This window comes from Phyllobates terribilis, unplaced genomic scaffold (genome assembly GCF_046119375.1).
Source record: "Phyllobates terribilis strain yellow unplaced genomic scaffold, ASM4611937v1 Scaffold_252__1_contigs__length_2834547, whole genome shotgun sequence".
In the NCBI taxonomy this organism is placed as follows: Eukaryota; Metazoa; Chordata; class Amphibia; order Anura; family Dendrobatidae; genus Phyllobates; species Phyllobates terribilis.
The window spans coordinates 1,802,981-1,819,732 of NW_027363012.1; positions in this window are offsets into that span (position 1 = coordinate 1,802,981).

Consider the following 16,752-nt stretch of genomic DNA (forward strand, 5'->3'; position numbering starts at 1 on the left):
GCCGGACCTTGGTCAGTTAGCACACGTTCTGAGTAACCATGCGGGCGGCAGAAGTGCTGTTGGAAAGTTCTGGCTGCTGTCTGAGCCGTTTGGTCCTTGACTCTCACTACAACCAGGAACCGGGAGTAGTGGTCTACGATGGTGAGAGCGTAGACTTAGCCTGACCTGCTCGGGGATAGCTTCACATGGTCCAGGGCTACCAGTTCGAGTGGCTGCTTGGTGATGATGGGCTGCAGGGGAGCCCTCTGGCTGTCACGGTCTTTTCTTCTCAGGTTGCATGGTCCGCATTCTCGACACCACCTCTCGACTGCTTTCCTCATGCCAACCCAATAGAACCGTTCACGTAGCAGGACTTCCAGCTTCTTCCATCCAAAATGTCCTGCTCCATCGTGGTACGCTTCCAGAACCATAGACGCATCTCGCCTCGGGACTACCACCTGCCAGACCAGCTCATGTGTCCGGGAGTTGACAGTTCTTCGACACAGCTTCCCTTCATAGATGAACAGCTTGCTCTTTTCTTTCCACAGCTGTTTGGTCTGTTCTGGAGCATCTGAATCAGGGTATGAGTCAGCTTGTGTCAGCAACTCTTTGACTAGGCAAACAGCTGGGTCACTGTCTTGTGTTTCTGCCCATCCATGGTGGGGCAATGGATTGAACGTGGCTTCTCTGTTGGCAGAGCACCTGTTCTTCACACACTGCTTTATCCCATGGCGGTGGAACGTGGGGATTTCTATCTCTTCCAGCTCCTCTAGGTCTTCTCCCTCGTCTGGCAAGTTAGGAATTCTGGACAGCGCGTCTGCGTTTGCATTTTTGTGCCCAGCCCGGTACTTGATGGTGAATTCGTAATTAGACAGTCGGGCCATCCATCTTTGTTCCAGGGTACCAAGTTTTGCAGTGTCCAGGTGTGTCAGCGGGTTATTATCCGTGTACACAGTGAAATTGGAAGAGGCGAGATAATGTTTGAAGCGCTCAGTCACAGCCCAGAAGATGGCAAGGAACTCCAACTTGAAGGAGCTGTAGTTCTCTGTGTTTCTTTCTGTGGGCCGGAGCTTCCTGCTGGCGTAGGCTATCACCCTTTCTCTGCCTTGCTAGATCTGGGACAGCACCGCTCCTAGTCCCACGTTGCTCGCGTCCGTGTGAAGTATGAAGGGTTGGCCATAATCAGGGTAGGCCAGGACCTCGTCTCCTGTTAGGGTCATCTTCAACCTGGTGAAGGACTCATCTTCCAGCTTGCCCCATTTGAATGGTGGTTTCTGGTTCTTGGCCTTCCTGGACTGGCTTATCAGGAGGTCCTGCATGGGTGCCGCCATCTTGGTGAAGCCTGGTATAAACCTTCGGTAGTAGCCTACCAACCCGAGGAACTGCCGCACTTTTTAGAGGGTGGAAGGTCTCGGCCAGTCCTTGATTACAGTGATCTTATCGGGGTCTGGTGCTACACCGTCAGCGCTTACCACATGTCCTAGGTACTGTACTTTGGGCTTCAGCAGGTGGCACTTAGACGGCTTCACCTTCAGGCCAAAGCCAGCCAGGGCTTCAAACACTTCCGCCAGGTGCTTCAGATGATCCTCATATGTCTTGGAGTATACTATGACATCATCCAGGTACAGCAGGACTGTCTCTAAATTCTTATGCCCTAGACCGCACTCCATCAACCGCTGGAAGGTTCCTGGGGCGTTGCAGAGCCCGAATGGCATGCAGGTGAACTCGCTGAGGCCCATCGGGGTGGTGAATGCGGTCTTCTCTTTATCCGCCTCTGCTACAGGAACCTGCCAATACCCACTAGTAAGATCCAAAGTAGAGAAATAATTAGCAGATTTTAACGCAGCTAGTGACTCCTCTATCCTGGGTAGCGGGTATGCATCTTTATGTGTTATGCGGTTAATTTGCCTGTAGTCTACACACATTCTCATTGTGCCATCCTTTTTCTTTACAAGAACTAATGGAGCTGCCTAGGGATGACAACTGTCTCTTATTACCCCAGCCTCCTTCATCTCTCGCAACATCCCTTTGGCATTTTGGTAGTGTGCTGGCGGTACAGGCCGGTACCTTTCTTTAATGGGTGGATTGTCTCCCGTGGGGATATGGTGTTGAACCCCCTTTACCTGCCCAAAGTCGAGTGGGTGTTTACTGAAGACCCGTTCATACTCTTGCACCACCCGGTATACTCCTTGTTTTTGGTGTTGAGGGGTGGAGTCAGTGCCCACATGCAGCTTCTGACACCAGTCCTCCATCTGTCCCTCGGACCCATTACCCTCCGCCTGGTTGGATGGAGGTAAGGGTTCCACTGTTTTTATAGCATTTTGCTTGACGGTAAATAGCTTGGCTAGGGTGGCATACCGGGGCAAGTGAACTTCTTTTTCCCCAATGTTCAGGATGCGGACTGGCACTCTCCCATGGCGGACATTAACCACCCCCCTGGCTGTCAAAATGGTGGGCCTACTGTCAGAGTAGACGGGCTCTACCAGGGCCTGGTAATCTCTACCCCGGAGACAGATTGCTGCCCGGCACCATATCAGCATTTCACTTCTTGGGGGCATGGCAATAGGCAATGGGTCACTCATCCTGACACTGCCAATTTCACCACCAGACAGTTCTACCTGTTGTCTTTTCATCAGGGCTCTGATCTCTCTTTGTAGAACCCGCTGCTGGCTGGAACTGGCGGTCTCCGCAACCTGCTGTAACAAGACAATTATTTCTGCAAGACAATTTTCAATGACATTAGCGCCTAAGGTTATCATGGGATGACTTTCTCGGCGATCAATGTCGACAATAATCAGTCCTTGTGCTGGCAGTTCGACTTTGCCAACCTTTATGGTCACTTCTTTGTACCGCACCTGAGGTACGGGTTAACCATTACTAGCACAAATACTCAAATGTTCGTCTGGACGGAGGGTAATGTCCGAATCAGGCCAGTACCATTTGAAAAGAATGTAGGGGATGGTGGTCACCTGGGACCCAGTGTCCAGCAACACGCTCATTGGAAAGCCGTCCAGCACGATAGGTAGGACTGGTCGTCCTCCCACATATTTTTCTCGCCAGCTTGATGGGCCTGCTGGTCTTACACCTGGGGGTTGGCCCTCTGCCCCAGGTTTTGCTCGTTTAAATGACAGTACCTTGCATAATTTCCTGGCTGGTTGCAGCGGCGGGAGATGGGTTGTCCGTCCTGGTCGTAGCGGTCGCTGTTCCTCCCTCTGGATGGTGGAATCCTCTTCTGTCGGCGCCACGGGACGTCCTCCGGACTGGAAGCCAGCTGGATCTTTCCTTTTGGATACACCTGCAAGGACTGCACAGTTTTGGTTAGCGTAGCTACACTTTTCGTTAACTCTTGGACCTGATGGTGCAGGTCTGTAGACGGGGCATTGTCCAGAGTCTGTGCATCAGCTCCTACAGGCTCCGGGGAAAAGGGTGCCACCTCCTGGTGGTAGGTGATAGCCGGGCCCCGGTGAGCTGTAGCGCCACCTGGTGCTGGTTCCCGTAGCACCCGGATGGCCCTGTCCTTAAATTGAGCAAAGTCCAAGTCAGGGTTTTGCAGAGCCATTATGCGCAGCTGGGTGCGGTGGGCGCTGGACAGTAAACCCTCAATAAATTGCTCAGTTAACAGCCTGTTTTCATTACGCACACTGTCAGGGTCTACCTGTTTGATGGCCCTCAGCGCCTCCTGCAGGTTTAAAGCATAGTCCCGTACACTGTCCTGCGCCCATTGTTTACACCCATAAAACTTCATCTTTATCTCTGCCGTAGTACGGGTGTCAAAAGTGTAAGTTTAGGCGGGCCAGTATCTCTTTTACAGTCCCTTTTTCTCTGGCTGACCAGGATTTTACTTCTCTCTGGGCTGCACCAATCAACTGGCCTACGAGGATGCTCACTTTCTGCTCCTCGGACAGGGGGTATACTTTAAATAAACTGCTTAGTCTCTCCTTGAAGTCACTCAGGGTGTGCGACTCTCCTGAGTACTGGAGCAACCACGCCGCCCCCGGTATATATGGCATGGAGAATGGCATTACCGCGGCAGCGGCCGCGCCGGTGGTTGAAGTTCCCTCCATATCGGGCGTCCTCCTACCCCCTAGTGAACCGTGGCCTACCTTCCTTCTCTTTTCTTCCGTAGGCCGCAGTTCCGCAGGCGATGGTCTCTGTCGAGGACCTGGCGTCGCACGCGTCTTATGTCAGCGTTCACTGTGGCTCCTTCCAGGACCTGGCGCTGCGTCCGTGTGTGGGGCAGGGCTTTAGACTTCGCGTGTTTCCAGCGATCACGCCCCTCTTCTTCTCGCGCGGCGACTCGAAAATGGCGGACAATGGCGGGAAAACGGCGACAAATGGCGGGAAATCTTCACCACGGTATACGACACAGTCTGTGAAGGCGCGCAGTACCCGGTGGACTACGCCAAAGTTGACGCGCCCCCTGGGCCGTGGGGTACCCGGAACCGGGCTTGTAGATGCTGGGGGTTGTAGTCACCGTGGCGGTGACCCGGTCCGTGACCCAGGTGGTCAATATAGGGGTAGTTTATGTATATCTGTTATGTATAGTCCGACTACACCACCTGTGGAATGCGGTTATTGGGAACCGCTGCTGTGGAGCAGTCCGCTGAAGCTGGTGGTATGTGCAGCAAGGTGATGTAACTCCCCACAGGAAGAGTGGAGCTTCAGGGCAGCGTGTATGGATGATGGTGGTGGTAGTGCAAGGTATCAGTAATGACAACACGGAGTCTTTGCAGTGCAGTCCCAGGGTCTTTACTGTTGGCAATTATATGGGCCCCAACGGGAGTACCGGCTAGTGATGAGGGCCTGATCAGTCTAGGAACAATCCTAGAGTCCTCCTGGCCAGGTGAAGTTGTAGGCCTGCGCTCACCCGTATGGTTGGCGACTCGGGCCTTGTGTATTCCACGCTCCTCTGTGGCGGTACGGGTCTTTTCGTGTGGCTGAGCCTCCGGGCTTCTGTTGGGCCGGGAGACCTGCAATCTCCTGCCCTGCGTTATCTGCTGCTGGATATGCAATCCACACAGCCTCAGACTCCGGCGTCCGGTCCTCTGTGGATACTATCCAGGACGAGCTAACTCCAGCTCCAGTCCCTGGCTCTTTACTCCTTCGTGTCCTACTTGACTCCACACACTGAACTCTAGACTCAGACTCCCTAACCCCGCCTCCAGATCCAGTGATAAAGGGCAGGATCCTCCCCTTTCTGGTCTGGGGCAGGAGGTGTTGCATGTAATGTGTTCCTGACCAGGAAACTCCTGCTTTGCTCCCAGACATGGTATTACTACAACTGTGGCAACCAGACCCTCTGGGGTGCCACACTGGCTTCTCTCATTCCACAGCTGCTTGGCTTGTAGAGACGCTTCCTTCTCCAGTGAGGAACCTTCCTGGGTTATCAGCTCTTTGATACGGCTGACAACCGCATCGCTGTCCTGGGTCTCCTTCCAGCTGTGGTGAGGCAGGGGGTTTAACATCTTACCGCGAGGCCTCCTGGAGGCTCGTTGCTCGTGGACCATTCCATTCTGATGAAAGGCAGGTAGTTCAATCTCCTCCAGGTCATCCACTTCTTCTTCAGTGTCCGACTAGTGAGGCATCCTGGACAGGGCATCGGCGTTGGTGTTCTTGCGGCCTGCCCGGTACTTAATAGTGAATTGGTAGTTTGACAGCCAAGCCATCCATCGTTGCTCCATGGCTCCTAGCTTGGCTGTTTCTAGATGAGTCAAGGGGTTGTTATCAGTGAAGGCAGTGAATTTACTGGAGGCTAGATAGTGCTTGAACCGCTCGGTGATGGCCCAGACCAGGGCCAGGAACTCCAATTTGAAGCTGCTATAGTTCTCTGGGTTCCTCTCGGTCGGGCGGAGCTTCCTGCTTGCATAGGCGATCACCTTCTCTTTGCCATTCTGCTTCTGACTCAGTACAGCTCCTAATCCTTCGTTGCTGGCATCAGTATACAGCAGGAACGGTTAGCTGTAGTCAGGGTAGGCTAGGATCTCTTCGCCGGTCAGGATCTCCTTCATCACAATAAAGTATTCAGCTTGCTCCTTACCCCACTGGAACGGGGGATTTCTGCCTCTGGGGGACTGTCCTACCAGGAGGTCTCGTAGAGGCACTGCTTTCTTGGTATAGTCCTTCACAAACCTCTGGTAATACCCAACTAGTCCCAGGAACTGACGTACCTCCTTGAGGCTCTTCGGCTCCGGCCATTTCTGGATGGCAGTGATCTTCTCCGGGTCTGGTGCTACTCCCTCTGGACTAATGATGTGCCCCAGGTACTGTACCTTTCTCTTGAGCAGGTGGCACTTTGAGGGCTTCAGCTTCATCCCATACCGGGACAGCGAGTCGAATACCTCCGCCAGGTGCTTCAAGTGGTCCTCATACGTTTTGGAGTACACTATCACGTCAACCAGGTACAGTAGTACAGTCTCGAAGTTGCGGTGTCCCAGGCAGCACTCCATCAATCTCTGGAATGTTCCGGGGGCGTTGCAGAGTCCAAACGGCATACTATTGAACTCGCAGAGTCCCATCGGGGTGGTGAAGGCCGTCTTCTCCCGATCCTCCTCAGCAACAGCTACTTGCCAGTACCCACTAGTGAGGTCAAGGGTAGAGAAGTAATTTGCAGACTTTAAGGCAGCCAGGGATTCCTCTATACGAGGTAAAGGGTATGCATCTTTATGTGTAATGCGATTTACTTGTCTGTAATCTACACACATTCTCATGCTTCCGTCCTTTTCCTGACTAGAACTAGGGGAGCTGCCCAGGGACTACAACTATCCCTTACTACCCCTGCCTTCTTCATGTCGTGCAACATCTCCTTCGCCTTCTGGTAGTGTGCTGGTGGTATAGGCCTGTAACGTTCTTTGATGGGTGGATGGGCACCTGTGGGGATATGGTGTTGAACCCCCTTAATCCTCCGAAAGTCAAGTGGGTGCTTACTGAATACTTGCTCGTATACCTGAACCACCCGGTGTACACCCTGCTTCTGATGGGCAGGAGTGGTGTCTCTCCCAACATGGAGCTGTTGACACCAATCCTCCACATGGGTTGCCGGGTCGTCATCCTCCACTTCGTCTGGTGAGGTTAAGGACTCCGCCGTGTGTATGGAGTTGTTATTTACTGTGTACAGTTTGGCAACAGTGGCGTAGCGTGGTAATCTAACCTCGTCCTCCCCATAGTTTAGGAGGCGTACGGGCACCCTCCCATTGCGTACATCCAATACCCCTCTAGCAGTCAAGAGTGTAGGCCTATGTTCCAAGCTAAGGGGCTCTACTACCGCCTGGTAGCTCCGTCCTTTAAGACCTATTGCTGCTCTACACCATATCAGCATTTCACTCATCGGGGGTATCACAATGGGTACCGGGTCTGTCACCGGTACATCACCAATTTCACCGCCTGTTAGCTTTACCTGTTGCTGGTACATAAGGGCTCGGATCTCTTTCTGCAGCGCCCTTCTCTCCCTGGTCTGGCAGTGTCAGCTATCTGTTGTTAGCAAGAACACAACTTCTCCCATACAGTTCCTAACAATATTAGTGCCAAGTACCATATACAAGTTGGTATCATTAGGATTAGTCTCTACTACAATTAGTCCCTGGTCCTGCAGTTCCACTCTTCCCACCTTTATTGCCACATCCTTAACCCCGACTAGGTTAAGGGGGAGGCCGTTTGAGGCATAAACGGAAAGGTTTGGAGCTGGTGGGCTTAGGTCATCCATGGACCAGAACCTTTTGTAGAGGACGTCAGGCATGATGGTTACCTGAGATCCTGTGTCCAGCAGAGCGGATGTCGCAATGCCGTCCAGCACAACGGACAGGAAAGGTCTTCCTCCCACGAACCTGCTGTACCAGTCTGTTGGGCCTGGGGAGTCTACTCCTGGGTGTCGGCCCTCGACCCCAGGGTTTTCTCGTTTAAAGGACAGCTCTGGATGGTGTGACCTGACTTGTGGCAGCGGTGGCAGACAGGGTCCTTCGGTGGACGGCGTTGGTCGCTGATCCTCCCAGGGGGTGGCGTTGTCCTCTTCCTCCTTCTCATCCAGGGGACATCCTCAGTACAGTGGTCAGGGTTTTTCTCAACTGACGCACTTCAGAGCGCAGGCTGTCCAGCTCACTAGGGGACGTTGCTTGCACCTTGGCTTCAGCAGCCACTGGGGAAAAGGTGGACGCTGCAGGCACTGGGGTGGCCCCACCCTGGTAACATTGGATAGTAGTTGTTTCCAGGGGCTGCAGTCCTTTTGTAGCCATGTCCTTAAGGATGTCAAAGGTGGTATCTGGATGATCCAGGGACCACCAAAGCACAGTCCTGCTCTCTTCTTGAGACCTCAGTCCCCGGATAAACTGTTCCTTCAGCATTTTATTTTCATTATTGATGCTGGTTGGACTAACCTGTTTCAGAGCTCGCAGGGACCCTTGTAAACGCCAGGCATGGTCCGGATCACAGTCCTCCGGTTGCTGAGAGCAGTTGTAGAACCTCATCCGGAGGTCTGTCTCTGTACGATTCTCAAAGACAGTCTGTAACTTTTTAAAGATTGCGGACACTGACTCTTGGTCTGTGGCCGACCAGGTTTCTACTTCTTGCTCCGCAGCACCAGTTAATTGTCCTAATACCACAGCGGCTCTTTGCTTGCCTGTCATAGAGTACATATCCAGTATACCGCATATTTTCCACTTAAATCCAGATAGGGTATCTGGTTTGCCGCTGTACTGGGGGAGCCACTTCGCTCCGGGGATGTACGGTAGGGCCATGGGTATGACAGGGGTTACAGGCCCTGCTGGTGGAGCGGCTGCTTCGGCCTGCTCGGCGTCGGGCGCAAGTTGAGCATCAGGGCGGTTAACCGGTATTCCGGCGTTGTTCTGTTCTTCGGACATTCTGGCGCCCCCCTAGCTAACCGTGGCCTACCTTCTCTTCTTTTCTTCCGGTAGGCCGCAGCTCCACAGGTGACGTTCTTCTTCAGGACCTTGCGTCCTACGTCAGAGCGTTCACCGGCGCTCCTTCCAGGACCTGGCGCTTCCTGGTTTGACGTCGAGGCGTGGGGCAAGTCCGGGGCTTCGCGCGCTTTAGCAGGTACACCTCTCAGTTTCCCGCGTTTACGCCCTCCTTTCCGCTCGGCGGCCCAACAATGGCGGCAATCTTCGCCACAGTTAAATATACAGTTTTTGATTAAAGGCGCACAGTACCCGGTGGCAACGGACACAACACTCCGTCATTGCAGCGGGCACGGGATCCTGTTCGTGACGCCAGGAAGAGATGACGCGCCCAAGGGATGGGGACGGGGAAAGTTCGTGACGCCACCTGTGGTGTCTGGTGAGACTCACCAGAGCTGCTACAGTCCTCTGAGGCCGGTGGTCGGGCAGCTTAGTTGGTTCTGCTCCCCACAGGTGGAGCGGGCCTCAGGGCAGCGTAGGAGAAGGCATGCAGGACAGAGGGGACCTAGCCGGGTCAAAGGAAGAATAGGCACACACACGACAGTTCACTTCAGTACCTTTACTTGTGGTGTTTTCAGGCACGATCCGGGGTACTGTAGGGTGAAGGGTGCATTTCAGGACTCTCCCCAGTGAGCGGTTGTGGAGCCTCCTGTTTCTTGCCTTTTCCTAGTAAGTTTATGACCTGCCTGAAGCTAGGCCTAACTTGGTCTCTGTCTTGCACCTGCTGGCCTGGTGGTAGGGCCTTCTGTTGGAGTTCAGACTCCCTGGTTTCTTGGGCCTCAGTGACTCCTGACCCTGGTTTTACGGTCAGCTTTTGGTATTCCTGGGACATGTAGTTCGCCAGGGATCCCAGTTGTTTCTGCTTGTCCTAGAGATCCTTGCAGACAAGGACCCGGTGTCCGGTAAATGCTTGTGGGGTGAGCTGGTTAAGCTCCTCTGCCCCCTATGTAGCTCGCTTAATCCACTTGCCTTCGGCCTGCTTGGGGCCCTCACTAGGCTTCACACTGGCAGTAGGCCTCACTACTCTTCACCGCTCTTATGGCGTCGGCACGCCTTGGGCTCACTACCTGAGCTCAATGAGTCTGGACTGTGCTCCACTGCAGGATGGCTTAGCAGGAGCTCCTCTCAACAGGCTTCCTTCTACAGACTGGATCCTCACAGACTGGAACTAGCTCTGTCCCAGAGGAAACTGTTCTCCAGACTGACTGCCTAGCTCCACCTTGCCTTTTTATATCCCTAACGGGATCCCTCTGGTGGTCTGAGGTGGAAGGTGGAGGTGTGTGTATGCTATGAGGGCCTCTTGTGGAGGAATCTGTTCATGCACCCCTCTAGGATCTGTGGCACCAATGCACAGCAGGTCGCCACATTTGTATTCAGCCCCCTGTAGTTTACTACCCCTAAATAAAATCCTGAATGACCAATGAAGTCACATAATGAGTAAACTGAGTCCACCTGCGTACAATTTATTGTCAGTATAACTACAGCTGTTCTGTGAAGATCTCAGAGGTTTATTTGAGAACATTGGGAATCAAACAGCATCATGAAAACCAAGGAATACACCGGGCAGGTCAGAGATAAAGCTATGGAGAAGAGTAAAGCAGGGTTAGGTTATAAAAAAAAAATAGCCCAAGCTCTGAACAACTCACGGAGCACAGTTCAATCGATAATAAAGAAAAATGTAAGTAGTATGGTACAACTATAAACCTACCAAGACATGGCCGTCCACCTAAACTGACAGTGCTTGTATGGAGAGCACTAATTAGAGAAGCAGCCAAGAGGCCCATGGTCACTCTGGAGGAGCTGCAAATCCACAGCTCAGGTGGGAGAATCTGTCCACAGGACAACTACTAGTCCAGAAATCTGGTCTTTATGGAAGAGTGGCAAAAATAAAGCGTTTTTTGAAAGCAAGCCATAAAAATTCTGTATGGAGGAACATGTGGTGCCCATTATTCTGTATGGAGGACTATATGGGGTCCATTATTCTGTATGGAGGACTATGTGGGGCCCATTATACTGTATACCGGTTGACGCGCGATTTTGTCCAAGTTTTTCATTTTGGCCCTCTGAGTTTGAGTTTGGCATCCCTGGTTTAAGTCAAAGGATATCAGAAGAACAATAAGGGTTCACACTGTTTAAAAAAAAATTTTGTGCTCAGGAGGAAAATAGTCCATTAATATCTTAACTAAACCTCCGGCACTAATAAGTGAAAAAACAACTGTATATCATTTCAAGAATTTTTTTTTTAATTCCAAAGAGTGACTGTAACAAGATAATAACCACCGGAACGTTTTGTTTCGGCTAATTGCCTTTATCAAGGTTATCTGTGTCAATGAAAAATATGAATACTACATTTAATATGGTCACACAAATAATAGAGCCATACATATTACATACATATATTTTTTTCCAAACATACATAAAGCTCATATGCAAGGTTGCCAAGTAGTGGGTCACTTATTTTAAGCATAGGCGGTCATATTCAAGCGCAAATTGTACCTATAATATAAAAATAATCAGTAAGAAATCATCCAATGCCATATAATGAAAAAAAGGGGAATTGGCAAACTTAGAATTCCAAAGGTATTCATTTCAGAACAAAGCAGGAGGTAGAATACTTGGAGAAATAGTGAAATATATGAAAAGTCATAAATATGCCCCAAAGGTAAAAAGAAACTGGAGTCCTCAGAGTGCGTATCAGAGAGTATCAAACTGAGTATATAGCTGTGCAACTTACTTATTTGAATCCAGGAGTATCACCAGGGTGCGTCCATGTGGCATAACTAACAGTCAGTGTGCCGGTGTATGCACATGGGAAATGTGTCCCATTTTATATGCGTCAGAACAGGAAGAGGTAAGTATGAATGGTGATGGCTGATAGATGTTACCTGGAGCAGTCATCAAAGCAAAAGATGGCTACTCTGAAGAACCTAGAATATAAGACATATTTTCAGTTGTTTCACACTTTTTTGTTAAGTATATAATTCCACATGTGTTAATTCATAGCTTTGATGCCTTCGCTGTGAATGTACAATTTTCATAGTCATGAAAATACAGAAAAATCTTTAAATGAGAAGGTGTGTCCAAACTTTTGGTCTGTACTCTATATATCCATCTAAACTAACAGTCCTTCTGAGGACTAATCCAGCTGCATATAATCAGTGCTAGGCAGGCGTTAGGCAGGCAGGCAGTGTATGTGGCAGACTGCAGAGCATATAGCACAAGAGGGTCCATTGAACGTCCTGTCTGCTGCTGCTGTAATAATTATAGATATTTGTAGACATTGCCCCAGATATCAGGGGCCAGGGCAATTTTTTTTTTTATCTTAATCCTGGTTATTTGCTTAAAAAGCAATCCAGAGTACACTATTTTTCTGCTCCATTTGCTTATTAGCACTGCAGAATACAGCCAGATCTGTTCCATATTTCAGCGATAAAAATCCAGAAATTTGAACTGAACATGGAAAATATCGGCCTCCTTTTCCATTCTGTTGCAGTGTTTCGGTCAAGATATTCACAGTAGGTGTCTGTGAAGAATAATATTAGTAAATTACAGGCCTGCTATTTAAAACCGTGGTTCTTTATCAGACGTATCACATATAACTGCGTTTCTAAATCAGCCATTTCTCGTGAACGTGGAAAATATTGTCCTCCATTTAAAATGGGCAAGGTGCGTGGCAAGGGACGGGGAAGTGGACGTGATAGTGATGGTGCATGCACAGGCCGAGGACGTGGCCGTGGGAAGCTGAAATTGTGCCACAACAAACACCCACATCTTGTCGCTCCACCTTCCTGTCCCAATTGCTAAGGGACCGCAGTACACCACTATTGAACCCAGAGCAGTGTCAAAAGGTTGTTGGTTGGATAGCAGATAATGCTTCCAGTCACTTTGCCACCACCACCATCCTGTCTTCCACACAGTCAAGTCTCAGTAGCCGTGAGTCTGGAACGCATATTCCTCATCCTGATCCTCCTTCCTTCCTCCATGCCGAATGGATCCCACACTTGGACACTCAGAAGAGTTGTTCACTTTTCCATTTGCAGATTGGGGCCAATAACTTGGCCAGCTTCAAGCGAGTCAAGAGGAGAACGGGTGTAGTGATACCCAAATATTGGAGCAGCCACGTTCAAACACAGGCAATGGTGGGAAAGTGCAATTACTGTCGCAAGAGGTGGATGATGATGATGATGAAACACAATTGCCAGAAAGTCAGGAGGAGGACCAGGGTGCGGAAGTGGAAAACGAGGTGGTTGATGATATAGTAACTGACCCAATCTGGCAGGGGGACATACAGAGCGAGGACAGCAGCACACAGGGGGGAGGGAGGAGTAGCACCGCAACAGGCAGAAAGAAGCAGTGTGGTGGCCGCAGACACAAGGCGGGAGAGAACTCCTCGTAACGCCAGCATGACGGAAGTTGCCAGTACAACTGTTAGGTCTTCCTGAGTTTGGTTGTTTTTTAAAGACTCTGCAGATAACTCCAAAAAGGCCATTTGCACCACCTGCCAGGCTAGCATCAACAGGGGTAGCAAAACTAGCAGCCTGACCACCACCAGCATGATCAGGCACATGACAGCAAAGCACACCACTAAGTAGGCTGAACCCCAGGGTCCAGAAACAGTGTCTGCGGGTGACACCACTGCCTTTTCCGCTGTTGTGTGTGCACGCCAATCCCCTGTCCATGACGCATGCGATGATGCCTCCCGCCCTGCACGTGTAGGTACACACTCTCAACTAGTACCATCAGCAAGCATGTCCACTTCCTTGTCCCAGCGCAGCGTTCAGTTGTCCCTACCCCAGTCCATGGAATACAAGCACAAATACGCAGCGTATGCCCCATAGGCCATACTGCTAAATTCACACATTTCACGAATGCTTACTTTAGAAATTTTGCCTTTTAGGCTCATGGAGATGGAAGCTTTCCACAACCTGATGGTGGCGGCCGTCCCTTGGTACTCGGTCCCCAGCCGCCGCTATTTCTCCTGGTGTGCCGTCCCTGCATTACATGAGCATGTGTCCCACAACATTAGCCGTGCCCTCAGCAACTCAGTTACTGGGAAAGTTCCCCTAACCACGAAAACTTGGACAAGTGCTTGTGGGCAGGGATGGTACATCTCGCTGACAGTACACTGGGTTAATATAGTGGAAGCCGGGACCCAGTTGGCCCTTTGGATGGAACACATCTTCCTGACGCAGAGGATTGCGGGCCCTGGGTCAATCAGGGTTGCCCCCACATTCTACAGCTCCTGCACCACCTCATCCTCCTCCTCTTCAGCCTCCATCTCCGAGATGACCATATCAGTCGGAAGCTGGTAGCACTGCAGTACTGCCTCGGCCAAGCAGCAACAGGCTGTGCTGAAGCTGATATGCTTAGGTGACAAACCGCACAACGCTGAAGAGTTTTGGACAGCTCTGAAAGAGCAGGCAGATCTGTGGCTGACACCGCTGGCCCTACAGCCAGGCATGGTCGTGTGTGACAATGGTCGGAACCTGGTGGCAGCTCTGAGGCGAGGCGAGCTCACACACGTACCATGCTTGGCCTATGTGCTTAATCTCATGGTTCAGCGGTTTCTCAAAACTTACCCAAATATGCCGGATCTGCTTTTTAAAATGCGTCGCCCATGTGCCAGTTTTAGAAAGTCAGCTACACCTTCCGCCGCCCTTGCCGTACTTCAGCAGCGTTTGCAGCTTCCAGCTTACCTACTGATCTGTGATGTCCCCACAGGTTGGAACTCTACATTGCAGATGTTGGGAAGTATTTGTGAGCAGACGAGGGCAGTTGTTGACTACCAGCATCAACAAGGCCGTTGGTATTCAGTTCAGACTCCACACATAAGACCTCAGGAGTGGACATGGATGTCAGACATATGTACCATCCTCCAAAACTTTGAGGACTCCACCAAGATGGTGAGCGGCGATGACGCCATAATTAGCGTCACCATCCCGATTCTCTGTCTTCTGAAACGTTCTCTGCTCACAATTAAAGAGGATGCCTTGCAGGCAGAGCACGATGAGATGGAGCAAGGAACCATACAGGGTGATTCCATACAGCCCAACCTCATCTCATCCCAACGTGGATTGGGTGACAATGAGGAAGAGGAGGAGGAGGAGGAAGAACAGGAGCTAGTTTCCTGCGCTATAGATGGTACTACCTGCACAGCTGTCAAACCGTCTGTTCAGCTTGAATGGCCTGAGGACAGGGCAAAGGAGGAGGAGGAGGAGGAGGATGAGGAGAAGAGCATGGTCAGTCGTCCTCTTGGTGAGGACATGGAAGTCTTGCCTGTTAGCAATCTGGCACACATGGCTGAGTTTATGCTACGCTGCCTTTCCCGTTATCCTTGCGTTGTCCAAATTTTGAGTGACAGTCCTTACTGGTTGGTGACACTTCTAGACCCACGCTACAAGGAGAACTTTCTGTCTCTTATTCCCTTGGAGGACAGGCCTAATAAAATGGTGCAGTACGAGAAGGCTCTTGTTGCGGAATTATTAAAAAAATTCCCATCTGAAAACGCTGGCGGCAGAGGTCACAGTTCGTTGGACAACCAAGGAGTACAAGCGAGAGAGACACAAATTCAATCCAGCAGAGGCAGGGGAACACTGTCAAAGTTCTGGGACAGTTTTCCCAGACCCTCCCATCTCACAGGTCCTGAGGCGCGGGGTACTCTCCCAAAGAGGGAAAAGTTTCGGAAGTTGCCGACCGTGCCAATGTAGTCCTTGATTCTTCTGTGCCTTATAATTATTGGGTATCCAAGCTGGACACGTGGCATGAACTGGCTCTCTACACCTTGGAGGTCCTGGCCTGCCCTGCCGCTGTCAACTGAAAATGCTGACAGGCTGACTCATATAAAAATGATCAATGGCTGGTTTGGGCCAGACTTCTCAACACCACTGAATGATAGCAGCGTAACATAAACTCAAATACAGTGTCTTTTTTTGGGAGGTCTATCTGTATTCCCATGCACCTCTGTCTTCACACCCAGACATGGGTATACGCTTCCTGATTTTGTCTATTTGCTCTTGTCCTCCTCCTTCTCCTCATCCTTCACATTCTCCTCCATATCACTACCATGTCTACCATATCACCATATCTACGTCTCTTGCAAGGGGCATTGGAGTTCATCCAAATTTTTGGCAGACGTTGCATTCACTGCATAGGCAAACGGTATGGGAGACCCACTTCCTAATAATGGGAACATTGTTTTCAGGAGGCCCTCCGACTTCTACGTCTCTTGCAAGGGGCATTGGAGTGCCTCCAAATTTTTGGCAGCCGTTGCATTCACTGCATAGGCAAACAGTATGGGAGACCCACTTCCTAATAATGGGAACATTGTTTTCAGGAGGCCCTCCAACCTCTATGTCTCTTACAAAGGGACACTGGAGTTCATCCACATTTTTGGAAGGTGCTGCATTCACTGCATAGGCAAACAGTATGGGAGACCCACTCCTTTTTAATGGGAACATGTCGTACTCATTACTGTAGCCCAGCTCCATATGTCTTTAAATTGTTAATAGGGTTTTTCCTAAATTTTGGCAGCCGTTGGACTCACTGCATACCCTATAACTGGATAGGAGACTGTCTCCTTTCTTATGGGAACATGTCGTTACTGTGCCCAGCTCTATGTGTGTTTAAATTGTTAGTGCGGCTTTTCCTAAATTTTAGCAGCTGTTTGACTCACTGCATACCCTATAACTGTATAGCAGATCCTTATCCTTTCTAATGGAAACATGTCATTACTGTGGCCCAGCTCTATGTGTCTTTAAATTGTTAGTGGGGTTTTTCCCAAATTTTGGCAGCCCTTGCAGTCACAGCATGGGCATTAGCACTATAGGAGACCCACTCCTTTATAATGGGAACATTTTTTTTACTGAGA